Source organism: Cibotium barometz, chromosome 8 (assembly GCF_041138505.1).
Source record: "Cibotium barometz isolate CiBa-2024 chromosome 8, ASM4113850v1, whole genome shotgun sequence".
Lineage (NCBI taxonomy): Eukaryota > Viridiplantae > Streptophyta > Polypodiopsida > Cyatheales > Cibotiaceae > Cibotium > Cibotium barometz.
The window spans coordinates 11482147-11496615 of NC_141053.1; positions in this window are offsets into that span (position 1 = coordinate 11482147).

A 14469-nucleotide genomic window follows, 5' to 3' on the forward strand; every position below is an offset into this window, starting at 1 on the left:
ATGAGAATAGGAATACTTGTGAAATGGTTGTGGAATTAAATAATAAGTTTGATGTGGAACAATGTGGAAAGACGAGAGTTCGTTATAGAAACTGTATTTATGACTTGTTTTTGAATGAATGTTTTATGTCAAGAATGTTGGGGAAGCATTTTGACCGTCTTGTGAATGAGGTGGTGGAGACCTAATCAATTAAGTTGCAACAGCTGCTGACGGAGAGTCAATGGAGCAAGGTCGGCTGAGGTCTTGACCAGCCTCATTCGATTAAAATGGTGAGCTTCCGGTACGGTGGATGAGGGACCAAAGAAGCGGCCTATGAGTGAAGCGCTAGGTCACCTACGAAGGATCCTAGAGGGTGCTGACCATACGGTGCTCGGGCTCTGGGTCATCGACGATACCCACACGTGCATCGTGGAAGATATTAGAACAAGGAGTAAGAGTTGTTTTCTGAATTCGGGTATGGATCTGGTTGATTGACCTTGCTCGTCCTCAACGAATGAGTCCATGGCCTTTTTATATGGATCCATTGGTTGATCTTGCTGATCTTCAATAGAGTTTCCATTTGATATGTGAATATATTGTCGGTTACTATGAGCTAGGAACTATCGACCCTGAGTGGACAGGTGCTGAGCGTTCTGGTTGCCAATGATGCCATAGGTATACTGATGAAGGAATGATTGGAAATAAGAATTTAACCGGAGATTTTGAGGATTATGATCAGTGACTCAATGGTTTCATTAAATGATTATTTTTAAAGATAGCTGATTCTGTGGAAAAGGCAATTTCATATTGGGTGTGTAAGTGGTGTGACTAGTTTTAAGTTTGCATGAATATTCGATTAGGGGGCTTGGGAAATATTTCCCTTGTACCCGGGATAAAACCTAACCAAATTCCTAATTGGATCCCATCACTACAGTGGTTGGGCAGTTGGCTAACCCATGGGACTGGATGGGGTTAGGCTAGACTGGATCCCTAAATTGAGACTCAATTCTGTTATGGTACGATAGATGAAGTAAATCCCAGACAAAAATGATTTATGGAAAAGAATCAACGATTGTGCCTCTTAATGAAGAAAAAAGCATTGGTCTCGATGATCCAAGTGCAAGTCTTTTTCTTGATCTGATTATGGGACTTACGGGCTCAGTCAGATCAGTTCTGTTAGTTAAGGCTTTTGACTATGTTAGAGAAAAGTTATCTTGGAGGAATCTCCCGTGCTTTTTGGGGAAGGGAAGTTTTTCCAGGTTCGTTCGGTTTTGGATGAGCCGATGGATTGGTCTCTGTCCGAATATCCATGGGTGAGGCTCCGAGTGTGGGACCCTACTCGGCGCAAGAAGTGCTACTTCCGCTGCTAGCACCCCTGAATTCATTGCGTGGTGGGAATAGGGACCTCACAAGACTTATCTCCTCTCAAAACCTCAAGTCTGGGTAGACACACCAATAGAGATGGCTCCATAACTAGCAACTCTCATACAAGCTGAAGAAAGATAAGTGTTAAAATTACAGCAATGTGATGAGCTATGGTGGATCAAATGCTAGAATCAACATCATTAACAAAGAGATTAGATGATAATTAAGATGTGATTAGTGGGTAATTAATTGATAGCTTAATGTAGGCATGGATAATCAAAAACCAACAAATTCTCATTAGGCCTTGATTCTCTCCACCTCTTTTGCTTGATTCCTCAATTTATAGAGTTTACATCCAAGCATCTAATCCCAATGATTTCTCCTTGATTCACTCCACCTCTTTTGCTTGATTCTCTCCACCTCTTCCCGGAATATCTCCACACCTCCTAAATCTCCTCATGCTACCCTTTATTCTCTCCCAGTAGATACTTCTCACCTTTTCACAGCTTCTCTCACATTTACAGGTTCTCTTTTATAGCCTCTTGCTAAGGGCTTGTTCCCGCACACACCCTATTCACTTGTATATTTCAACACCTCCCCTCAAGTGAATACTCCTAGCACACTTGGACCCTATACCAAGTTTCCCTCTTACTTGAGTCCACGACCAGTGCCTCAAGTGCCTAAACTCATAGTCCTTGGCACTCTCTCTCTCTCTCTATGTGTGTGTCCAAGGCTACTATAAAAAGTGCCCATGATCCTGACTAAAGTGCTCACACATACATCTACCATATGGCCTACATCATCGGTGGCTCAGATGTGGTTTTACTCTATTGGGGTAGGTTACATTGGGTTGTGGGGTTTCTCTCTCTCACTCTCTCAGAAAAGATGATCTGACTCCACTTCCTTATAGGAGCCTCCATGAAGTTTGCCGATGTCATTCCTTCTCCATTGGGTTTGCTGTAGAGCAGTCTCTTGCCATGTGTCCTGGCTTTTCACAGTTGTGGCAAGTGAAGGTCCTTCCTCCTACTCTGCCTCTTCCTCGTCCTCGTCCTCAAGAGAATCCTCCTCGAGTGAAGAATGCTTTTTCTTCTCTTGCTATTGAGTTGAGCCATTTCTTCTCTTTTCCTTTGGTCTCTTGCTCTTGTAGAGCTCCTTCTATCTCGTGTAGCTTCAATTCAGGTACATTCTTTAGTGTTGCTACAGTGTTTTCATATTCACCTTTGTCCACACTCTTCAGAAGCACTGCTAGTGCCTCATCATCTTCTACCTTTTTGCCAATAGCTGCCTAATTGTTGCTTAATGCTTTTATATCTGTTCAAGTGTGTGATTAAAGGTTCACTTTCCTTCATATCCAATTTGTAAAATTGCATTAACAAATTTATCTTTGAATTTTTACCTTGTGTGCCAAATAATTTATTGAGTTCATCCCATGCATCTTTTGTCCATTGTATCCCTGTGATGTGATGAATGATTTCATCATTTAAACTGAGTGCGATAAGCCCAATGCTTTTTTATTCCTGCTCTTCCACTCATTTTTCCCTCTCACCTCTGGGCATTCATCTCTTCCCCTTACTAGCCCCCACAAATTTTTCCTCATGTGAGCAGATACATGGTTTTTGTCTGCCATGTGTAAAACTGCTCCCTATTTCTTGTGCTGTACTAATGATAATGTGAAGGGGGTCTTACCTCTTGATCCAATTTCAAGATTCAAGGGCAGTGTCTATCCTTTTACAACTCAATTTGGTGTTTAAGAGATGATTACAACAGATTTATCAGCATAAAATCACCAGAAATTACATATAATCAAGGGTAACTAATTTGTACGGAATGGGATCTGTATTAGATACCTAATAGTTAATTTGAACCCTCAATTGCACCAAAAAATAGTGATTAGCATTGATTAATCATTGATTAGCAAATTAATCCTCTATTTTGTGTGCAAAAAACAGAGCATGCGGGGAGCCAAGATCTGAGGCCTTAGAGTTCAAATGAGCTCAAATCCTTTCAAGGCCATCAATAGCAATTAGTCTAGTAGAGAATTAAGCTAAGAAACACAATATTTGACCAAACATTGAATGCTTAATCTCTGTTTTACCAAAGTCACCTATAGATTTGATAAAGAGCTTGGATCTCACTGTAGACTTGATCAAATCAAATTCTGTCTTTACCAGCTTGTAGAGCACCCTTGAAAAATCCTAGGGCCAAGAGGAATTAGACCCATTGCATTTGGTGAAGCAAAGATTTCAATTTCTCCTCAGAAAAATAGTGCTTGCAATTTAGCAAATTTCTCTAGCTGTGCGCGGTGGTTCGACCTTCTGTTTGGATGGGCTAGAGCACAAGTGTGTTAGTTATGTTTGCCTAAAGTGGCTTGAGCTAATCTGATGTATGATGGGAGATAGAGCTCCTCCACCAACTGAGGGTATAGAGGGTTTGTTGAAAAAGAGGTAAAAATATTAATTATCTACTAATCCTAATTAGCTAGGTGATTAGCAAGATAATGGGCTCATAAATTGATGGATTCTAGGCTAGGCTCTGATACCATGTTAAAATTATAGCAATGTGATGAGCTATGGTGGATCAAATGCTAGAATCAACATCATTAACAAAGAGATTAGATGATAATTAAGACGTGATTAGTGAGCAATTAACTGATAGCTTAATGTAGGCATGGATAATCAAAAACTAGCAAATTCTCATTAGGACAATGCCTCAATTCATAGAGTTTACATCCAAGCATCTAATCCCACTGATTTCTCCTTGATTCACTCCACCTCTTTTGTTTGATTCTCTCCATCTCTTCCCAGAATATCTCCACACCTCCTAAATCTCCTCATGCTAGCCTTTATTCTCTCCCAGTAGATACTCCTCACCTTTTCACAGCTTCTCTCACATTTACAGATTCTCTTTTATAGCCTCTTGCTAAGGGCTTGTTGTTCTCGCACACACCCTATTCACTTGTATATTTCAACAATAAGATGTAGAAGCAGAGCCCACAGCCCAAGTACAAGAACTAAAGGCCTCCATGGAAGCAAGTAAAGGACAAAGAACTCCAGAGCCATCAAGTCCAAGCAAGAGGAGAAGATTGGAAGACAAAGAAGGACTACAACATTTGGTGAAAGATCCCTGCCCCCTCCGCACAATGGATTCGAGGGTGCTAGCAGAGAGTGGAAGTAGCACTTCTTGTGTGGTAGGATCCCTCACTCGGAGCCTCGCCCACGGATATCCGGATAGGAGACTAATTCATCGGTTCTTCTAAAACCGACCCGAAAAAACTTCCCTCGCCCGGAAAGCACGGGCGATTCCTCCAGGATATTTTTACTCTAATGTAGTCAGGGTCATTTTGTTGACCAAACTGATCCGACCGAACCTGTGAGTCTCTTGGTCAGATCAAGGAAGAATGTCATAGGAATTCCTCTTTTAACATTAAAAATGAATTACTAGAAATTCCTCTTTTGCTATAATTACTATTTATGCATAAACATAAAAATCAAGTGTTCCATGATTATAATGAGAATCATTCAATTAATCTAGGATGATTAATCCTAGAATATGGTAGGAAGTTCTTTTTTCATATTATATATGAAAATGATTTATGTGTTTATTTTTCAAAAATTTTACCATAGCTCCACTGCTTTTACTAATAATTCTCAATAAATTTGAAAGAATAAAGTTTAGTATTATTCATGTGACTAGAATAACCACTAATTAGATCATTATCCAATTATGGATTGATTCTTAATTTTACCATAAATTAAATAGCATAAAAGTATTAAAAGCCATTATTTTGGCCTCCAATTAGTAGACAAGCATAGAAATTACTTGTAGATTAGAGAAATGCTTCATGAGAAGCTTCATTTGAATTGAGAATAGGTCATAGGAATGACCATTCTTTGGGGGAGAGAGAGAAATGCTTAAAAAACATTATAAATTAAGCATAAATGAAAATTTATGTATTTCTTCATTACAATACATTAAAGAACTTCAATAGTATTCAAAATCCATTCAAATTAATGCCTCTCAAGCTTGAGAGGGGTTGAGAAGAGAAACATTTGGAGATTTAAGAAAAAAAAGACAATAATCCACAATTTACCTCCTAAATTACTTGATTCTTTGATCACTATAGAGGCCCCCCAACCAATCAATTGGTTTGGTATGTTGATGAAGACTCCAATTGATTTTATCAACAATTCTTGCAGGAGACCGTATAGGAGTTGACAAGTTACTCAACCAACCACCACTGACTGGGCTAGAGACAGAATCAAGCACCAAGTAATGTGGGAGCAGGAACAAAAAGTCTGGCGATGCCACCTTCTAATAACACATAGGCTCCATGACCAAAACACTGCACTCTAGAAGCAAGTTAAAGATACATCAACACAAGTTCAAAAGTTAAAGGAAAACTTGGAAGCATCTGAGACAACCCACAAATAAGTCATTATGAAGAGTTTGAAATCTATAGAAGAGAAGGAGAAAAGGTACAACACATTGGAGAATAATAACCTTGTATTAAGCCAAACTGTAAGATTCCTCCCTCTAGCTTTTGAGGTGTATAGGTGTAAGAACCTTCCCTTCTGATCTTAAAATTATTCCCCTCTCTAAAATAAAAGAAAGATCTTGTTTTGCATGGGGAGAGAAAATGTCTAGAGAGGGAGGTAATTCAAAATTGAGATATTTTTGGATATAAAAATCCTCCTAGTGTCTAAAATGGTTTCCCCTGAAATAGGAATTTAAACAGAACTTTTCAATGTGCAATTGGAATTAATTGAAAATAGGTATAAAGGACCTTAGCCTAAGGGTCCAAATTTTTAAATTTTTTTGGATTATGGTCTAATTAAGGTTTTTATGGGCCAATAGGATCAATCCAAGTGTAGGGAGGAGATAAATTGAAGAATAAAAGAAAAACTCCCTAAAAATGAGTAAGTGCTCACATAAGATGAAGAGTGGACTAAGGACCAAAGAAAAGAATTAAAAAATTAAATTTTGACACCTCAATGTGGGGATCTCCCCTCATGAATTAGGCACCTTTTTCTCATCATTACTCCCAATTTTTAATCAATAAAATGAGATATTTTCATCTCTCCTCTCTCCTATTTTAAAACTAGATCCAAAAAGTAAGCTGAACTGACCCAAAAATGGTCAAAAATTAACCAAACTGATCTGAAAAATTTTAGAATCAGTTTGCTTGGTTAGAGGCTCACTTTTTCCTATAAATAGAAGCCTCCCCCTTTGTAAAAGCTTAATGGTGTTTATGCACTGTTACTCTACTCCTATCCTGAGCCATCTACATTTAATTAATGAAAAGGATAGAACTTCCATTTGACTAATAATTCTCTTAGAATTCTGTTCGTGAGAACCTTCTCTCGAACATCAAGGATTGTTTTTGACCTAATCCTCTCCAAAGTGAATTGGTGGCCACTCTTGCTTCAAACAAGAGTAAACCCCTCAATCCCTCAAGCCAAAGGAGAGCTTACAAGCTCCATGTAAGCTAATTTTCTTACTTTTACGAATTTTTAATGAAAAATCTATGGTTTTCTTGATTTTTATGCTTTGCACATGTTTTAAATTCAAATGCTATGCCCTTGATGAAAAGGCCACCCCCTTCTCTTCTTTACATTCCAACCTTTCTTAATTCTAGAAAGATTAACTAAGTGATTAATTGAACTCTTCTTATTGTTTACTCTCTTGAATTTAGAAAATTGTGTAGATTAGAGTTCTATAATTCTAAATTGGGTTAATTTAGTTAAATAAAGAAATATAAAAATGAGAATTGGTCAGCCATACAAAGGAGGTTATGGCAAAATTTTTCATAAAAAGGAAAGTTTGTTTTTATGTTATTTCAAAAGAGTAATTTCCACCAGTTTTGCATCTAAAAGAAATATTCTAATTACTCTTCACTAACCTCGGTATGCTTGAAAAATGGAGTGCTTCCGGGACGATGGGCAAGGGCCGACAAAGCGGTCCCTGAGTGAATAGATGTGATGACATGTGAATCAGATAGATGTGAATGAATGGATGAGATGTCATGTCATATGAAATGGGATGTAAATGAATGGATGAGATGTGATGTCATATGAAATGGGATGTAAATGAATGATATGGATGTAGATATGTATGTGAAAGAATGGATGTGAATGTGTATGTAATGAATGGATGTGTATGTGAAGAATGGATGTGAATGTGTATGTGAAGAATGGATGTGGATATGTATGTGAAAGAATGGATGTGAATGTGTATGTGAAGAATGGATGTGGATGTGTATGTGAAGAATGGATGTGGATATGTATGTGAAAGAATGGATGTAAATGTGTATGTGAAGAATGGATGTGGATGTGTATATGAAGAATGGATGTGAATGTGTATGTGAATAATGGATGTGGATATGTAAGTGAAATAAAGGATGTGAATGTGTATATAAAGAATGGATGTGGATGTGTATGTGAAGAATGTATGTGAATGTGTATGTGAAGAATGGATGTGGATATGGATGTGAAAGAATGGATGTGAATGTATATGTGGAGAATGGATGTGGATGTGTATGTGAAAGAATGGATGTGGATGTGTATGTGAAAGAATGTGATGTGATGTAAAGAGATGTGATGTGACATGAATATATGTGGATGCAAAGTGATAGATATGAATGTATGGATAGAATGAATGTGATGTAAAGAGATGTGATGTGACATGAATATATGTGGATGCAAAGTGATAGATATGAATGTATGGATAGATGTGGGTAGTCGTACATGTGAACGATTGGATGGATGTGGATGAATGAGATGAGATGTGTATGAATGAGATATGATGTGAATCGGGAAGAAGTGATGTGAAATGAATGAATGAGATGTGATGTGAAATGGATGTGAATGAATGAGATGTGATGTGAAATGGATATGATGTAAATTGGGATAGATGTGAATGAATGAGATGTGAATGATTGGATGGATGTGAATGAATGAGATGTGATGTGAAATGGATGTGATGTAAATTGGGATAGATGTGAATGATTGGATGGATGTGAATGAATGAGATGTGATGTGAAATGGATGTGATGTAAATTGGGATAGATGTGAATGGATGATATGTGATGTGAATCAATGTGATGTGATGTGATGTGAAACAGGATAGATGTGAATGAATGAGATGTGATGTGAATGGATGAGATGTGAATGAATGTGATGTGATGTGATGTGAATGGATGAGATGTGAATGAATGTGATGTGGATATGGGTAGATGCGAGTGGATGAGATGTGGATATGGATATGGGTAGATGTGGATATGCGAGTGGATGAGATGTGGATATGGGTAGATGTGATGTGAATGTGCTGACCATACGGTGCTCGGGCTCTAGGTCGCCAAAGATACCCACACGTGCATCATGGAAAATATTGTAACAAGGAGTAAGAGTTGGGGTTAGTAAAACAATGGTGTTAGTAAGCAAGTGGAAAGGGGGGAATTTCGGAGGGACAAGGAGGAAACATGCATGGAAACTTCTTGTGCTTGGAGATGCTATATGTCGATGGGTAATGCTCATGAAGCTCTAGCATCTTTGTCAAAGACACCGTAATGGGTATCTTGGCTCCTGTGGATGTTGAGGTATTGGGTTGTGGTGTTCTCTCTTTTTCTTTTTGTGGCTTGTCTTCTTATGTCATTGTAGCTCATTGAACTAGGATTAGTGGGAGTGGATGGCAAGGATCCAAAGATGTTGAGCCAAAGAAGTTATTGGTAGGAAGGATTAGGCGCATGAAGTAAAGTTTTTGAGGTGAAGTGAGGGTGATGAAGAAGATCCAAGTGATGGGTCATACCATTGACCAGCAGGCTTGCACCCACCACTGTCCCCCACCACCCACTAGGCTCGAGAGATGGACTTGGATACCTGTTGATGATGAGGTATGGTGCGGTGTGTGCGCATAGGACAGAGCCTAGTGAGAATTGCAGGTGTTGTGCATGGGCGAGGGAAAAAGTTGTGCCCATGGTCCTAATCACCTAGATATTCCTAATCACCAAGAGACTCTTCTTTTTTGTCCTCATGTGGGTGAGGACTTACATGTACTTATTGGTCAGCACCCCTAAAGAGGGTTTTGTATGGATTAGCCCATTTGGCTAGATTGTGAGCTTACCCTTGAGGTTTCTTTGATTGGTTGTCTGACATTTGAAGCACTGCCCCTTGGTTCAGTGATGATGAAGTCGAGGGGCGGGGTGGAGTGTCATGGATGAGGCTCCTTTGGTTGAAAGGACTGGGCAAATAGAGCTTTTGATTGCCGATGGGTTGGGTGTGTGCAAGTCCATAGGATTTAGTTGAGGAAGAGGGGACTTGCTTGCCCGTTGGGTTGCCAAAATATTTTTGTTGATTGGATAACAAGTACTGGCCTGGTTGGTGTGGTTTGGGCCAACTGGTGAGGGGTATGCCATGGGATCTAAATGATAGAGTTGCCATCATGGAATCCTTGGGCATCTACGAGGCATTTGGGCACCCAGCATTACCGAGTGATGAAGTCCCATGGGGTTGATGAGGCTTCTTTGTTGTTGTTGACGAGGATTTAAGCTATGAGTAGGTGGTCGACACTAAGGATGAACTTTTGATTGTGGCTTTGGGGGACCATAGGTGTGTGTTGCCTTCATGGAAGCCTTGAGCTTTGAGCACGTTGGTAGGCACCCAATGTCATTGGCTTCGCTTTTCTTGTGGTTGCCTAACCTTTGGCCGTGGGGCTTTTTGGTGCAACTCCTTGGGGAGTTGTTATGGTGGATGAGCATAGGTAGCGTTCTTGGGTAGCCAGAGGTAAGTTTTTCCTTCATAGTAGCCTTGTGCTCGTAAACTAGCCAACATTAAGCTGTGGCTTGGGGTTTTAGAGATGGCCGTTTGAGGATCCAGAGTTCTATGTAGCCATCGTAGAATCCTTGAGCTATAAGAAGATTCTTGCGCACCCACCATTGATTGTGATGATAAATGTAAGAGGTCGGGGTGCTTGCAGTGTGGGTGGTCGAGGATGTAGAATTGATGGGGATTGTTGATGACAAGGAATGATTATCGAAGGGTGTCGATAGTTCCCTTTTGACTGGCTTTGGTGAGGCATGGGGTGCAGTAATAGAGGAGACTTCCGGTGATGAGGATGGGACATGAGAAGGAGAATGGCATCAATGAGGACGAGGGTGTGTGTGGATGTTTTCCTCTTGGGGACAAGAGGCCATTAACTTGCATGGTGGCCATTTCTTTGCGCTAAATGATTCAATGAGTGGCATCAATCCACTCTTTTCGAATGATAATCTGGCCTTGGAGTGCTCCTACATCTATGACATGAAATCTGCACTCCAACTAGTTATTTCCTATAGAAATTTTAGGAATGAAATACCCAACACTCATTATACTCATTTTATGTGAAATTTGAATAAGTGTTTTCTTGTGTAAGCGTGGGCTTTCCAAGAGATTTCCACACCTCCAATAATATGAGATTGGTGTGGACCATGGGGTAGATATGGACTTGCCACCATTGTATACCATTCATAGGCGGGAGTCCAATCCATATTGTTTGTGGGTTTAGTTCTAGTGGAAGTTCAGGGTGGTGGAAGACTTACCAATTATTGTGGGGGGTGTGAGAGTAGCCTTTGTGGCAGCAGCAGTTGATGGGGGCAAAGGATCGGATTCGACGAGCTCCTCATCCTAGAGAATCATCGTTCTATGACTTGGGGAAGCTTGAGGGTAGCTGTGTTGTCAACGAAGTTGATTATACTTGTAGCGTTTTGGACCCAACTACCACCAAGGATGACTGCTTCATCTGTCTCACCTATGGGAACCACATAAAACTTACAAGATAATGGGTAAGAGACAATATATATAGTTTGTGTAAAAGACCCAAGCTTTGTATATGTTTTCCACTAGGCAATTGAATTTTGGCATGGGCACTGTGAAAAGATGGTTTACCTAGGGAGACCCATGTTTCCCATGGCACAAGATTGTGGCTGGCTATGAGAGATAGCAAGGCACGTTTTCATTTCATATTTCTACCAAAGGGAAAATCTAGCTAGACCCGAAGGGTGGTCGTTTTGTGTTGGGGAGCTATGCATACACTTGAGGTGTAAGAGAGGTAAGGGCCTTGTAGGGTTCATGAAGGTACTAGCCGATTGGGAGCACAAATGGCATGCCAAGTTTGCAAAATCAGGGATGGTATCAAGTGTAGCCCCAGTATTCTCATCCAATCGTGATCGACTTTGTCATTATTGGATAGAAGTGATCGACTTTGTCATTATTGGATAGAAGTGATTGTGTATGGCATCAAGGGTTTGATGGCAAACATTGCAAACAAAGAGATCGTCACTCCTAGTGGTGGTCACAAAGTCTTTGGCAAAGGGATCTCTGACCATGGGATGTGTGTGCCAGTTATGTAAATTTACTTTGAACATGTGGGTCCGTTTGTGGAGGTAGACATGGTTTGTGTCCCAGTCATGGACCAGTCATGTTTGTCTTATATGAAGTGTCTTCCAAGGACATTGTCATGTTTGTCTTATATGAAGGGTCTTCCAAGGACATTGTCATAGCCACCGTGACAAAAGTCCATGACTACAAATGTGAGTTTGAAGGTCATGTCACTGACTCTAATCTTGAGGTCATGCATATATCTTGTCCGCAAAGCCTTATCAGCAATGTGGTGGGATTAAGGCGTGGTTGGCCCCAATTTTCCCAACACGTTCTTGTAAGGATGTTTAAGACCGCACCTCCATCCAAGACCGCATGTCCGTTATAGGAAATGGGCAGGGATGTGTTTGTGTTGTCACCTTTAAAGTAGTGGCCCAACGCATTTACTCAAATTGTTGGTGTGCCTTTGGGTTGTGGGTCGTGTGATGATGGAGTAGTTCAGGAGGATGGGGCTTAGATTCATCCGAGGAATCTGAGTTAGCTCTCTCCTCCATGGAAACCTGTAGTTTTCAATCCATCCAATCCCTAAGGTCATTCCATATATGTGGATTTCCTTTTATGGGCATTTGGATTTGGGAAGAAAGGAAGGCTGAGAGGCCATCAAGGTCGTGCTGATGAGGAGTGTCCTTAGGTGTGGGGCCTTGATCTCATAAGGTGGACCAACAATGGTATATGTAAGTTCAATGTGATCCTTATTTGACGGGGATGGAGGTTGAGATTTGGGTGCCATAGGAGGGTAAAATACCTCAGCAAATTTTGTGTGGGCACCTCGTGAATCTTTGTTGGACTTTGTGTCACTATTCGCATCGAGTTGTTTAATGTGAATGTGGGATTTGGGCTTGGTCAGGTCTCATTAATCTTTGTTGGACTTTGTGTCACTATTCGCATCGAGTTGTTCAATGTGAATGTGGGATTTGGGCTTGGTCAGGTTTGGAGGATTAGGAGGCATAGGTGGGGCAAGATTTTTGTTTGTCAACGTCATGTTGGCAAACGTATCTTTCTCGACCTTGAGAATAAGCGGGGGCTCCTGCCTTACTTGGTGCAGAAGTTTAGGTTCTATGGGGGATGGCGCGCACTTAGGTACTGGGTCAAAGGTTAGAAAAATGGGAAGTGGTTTGAGTTGAGACTGGTAGTGCTCTACTAGTTCTTGGGCCTCTTAAAGACATTCCTTCTCGAGGATGGCATTGGGATATGTGGCCAGCCATTTTTGCCGTTTGGTGAGTTTTTGGGGGGCTGCATGGGGGAGTTGCATTTTGGCATGATCATCCTTCCCGGAGGAGGAGGATGTGGTCTTTGTGGAGCCAGTGTGGATGCTAACCCGATCATCACCTTGGCCAATGCATTGTTTCTTTTTGGATGTGGCCTTCTTGAGTTTGGCCTGCAAAACTGTGTGATGACATTCAATGGGACACTGGGATATCTTCCCATGTTGGAGTTCAACACATTGAGGGATGGCATGCCTTCGACTGTGGAGTGAGAAATTGATTGCAAAGGGTAATCCTTGAATTAATAGTTGATTCAACAGTCTCGTGATATTGTGGTGTCACTGGGTAGGCTTTTCTTTTGAGGGCATTCAGCCACTCTATGGGATCCCTGGTAGAGGAAACATCGAAGAGGTGGTTTCCCTGTGGGGTGCACCTATAGTGTGCACCTATAGGTGGTTTCCTTGCGGGGTGCACCTATAGTGTGCACAATTGGTTTGCGGTCCATTTGAGGGACATGAAAAGGGAGATGATGTGTTATGGATGCCTCAAGGATGGTGGAGCACATGGGCTCTACGGGTTTAGCAATGGACCCATTTTTAACTTTCCATGATCAATGGGGTTTGCATGGAGAGGCAACGGTTGGAGTGGAAAGATGGGCACTATAGAAGGTCGTCGTGGTGCTATGTGTGAGTGGTTAGTTGGGGGTGGTGCCACCAGTAATGCAAGGTTCCCGGGAGGAGATGAGGATAATGTTACTATAGTTCCAAGCGTTTTCCCACTAGGCTACCTGAGAGTAAGTGACCCAAGGCGTCCAAAACATAGTTACAATGCTTTTCTCTATGGTTTGGCCAACTCACCAAGATCCTCTTGTTTGTCCTTTGAAGCTCAATACTTGGGAGCGTCTTTATGGCATTTCCCTCATCAAATGATGGTATTTACAATATAGTGCAGGTGCGCATTACATAAGTGTGCAGACATAGTTGTTGTAGGAATGTGTTAACCAATATGTGGTTAACATGAGTTACAACAAACATTGCCCTCCCTAGATGCTCAACTAGCTACCCTTAGGCGGTCATGTAGATACACACAACAAACAAGATGAAATGATAAGATGGGTGTTTACTCATATGGTGACCCCTCTTTTACAAGATGGCTAGGGTAGTGGTGGTGTTGCGAGCTGATCACTAGGAATCTCTTCATACTTAGAGGTTGAAGTAGTCCCCATAAAGTTGCCTTCGCTTTTCTTCAATCTGCAATCTTCTTCTTTGTGCCCGAATTTGTTGTAGTAATTACACTTTAGCTTGTCTATGAACCTGCATTTATTTTGTAAGTGTCCTTTCCTACCACAAATTGTGATATTGAGACCTTGTCTTGACTTGGAGCCACCTATTTATTTTAGACTTCCATAGGCTTCCAGATGTCTATACCATCTTGGTGACTTAGATTGGTCTATTTTGGTTCCATTAGTATTGATTCCTTCTGTTGAATTCGAACCACATGTTCATTTCAAA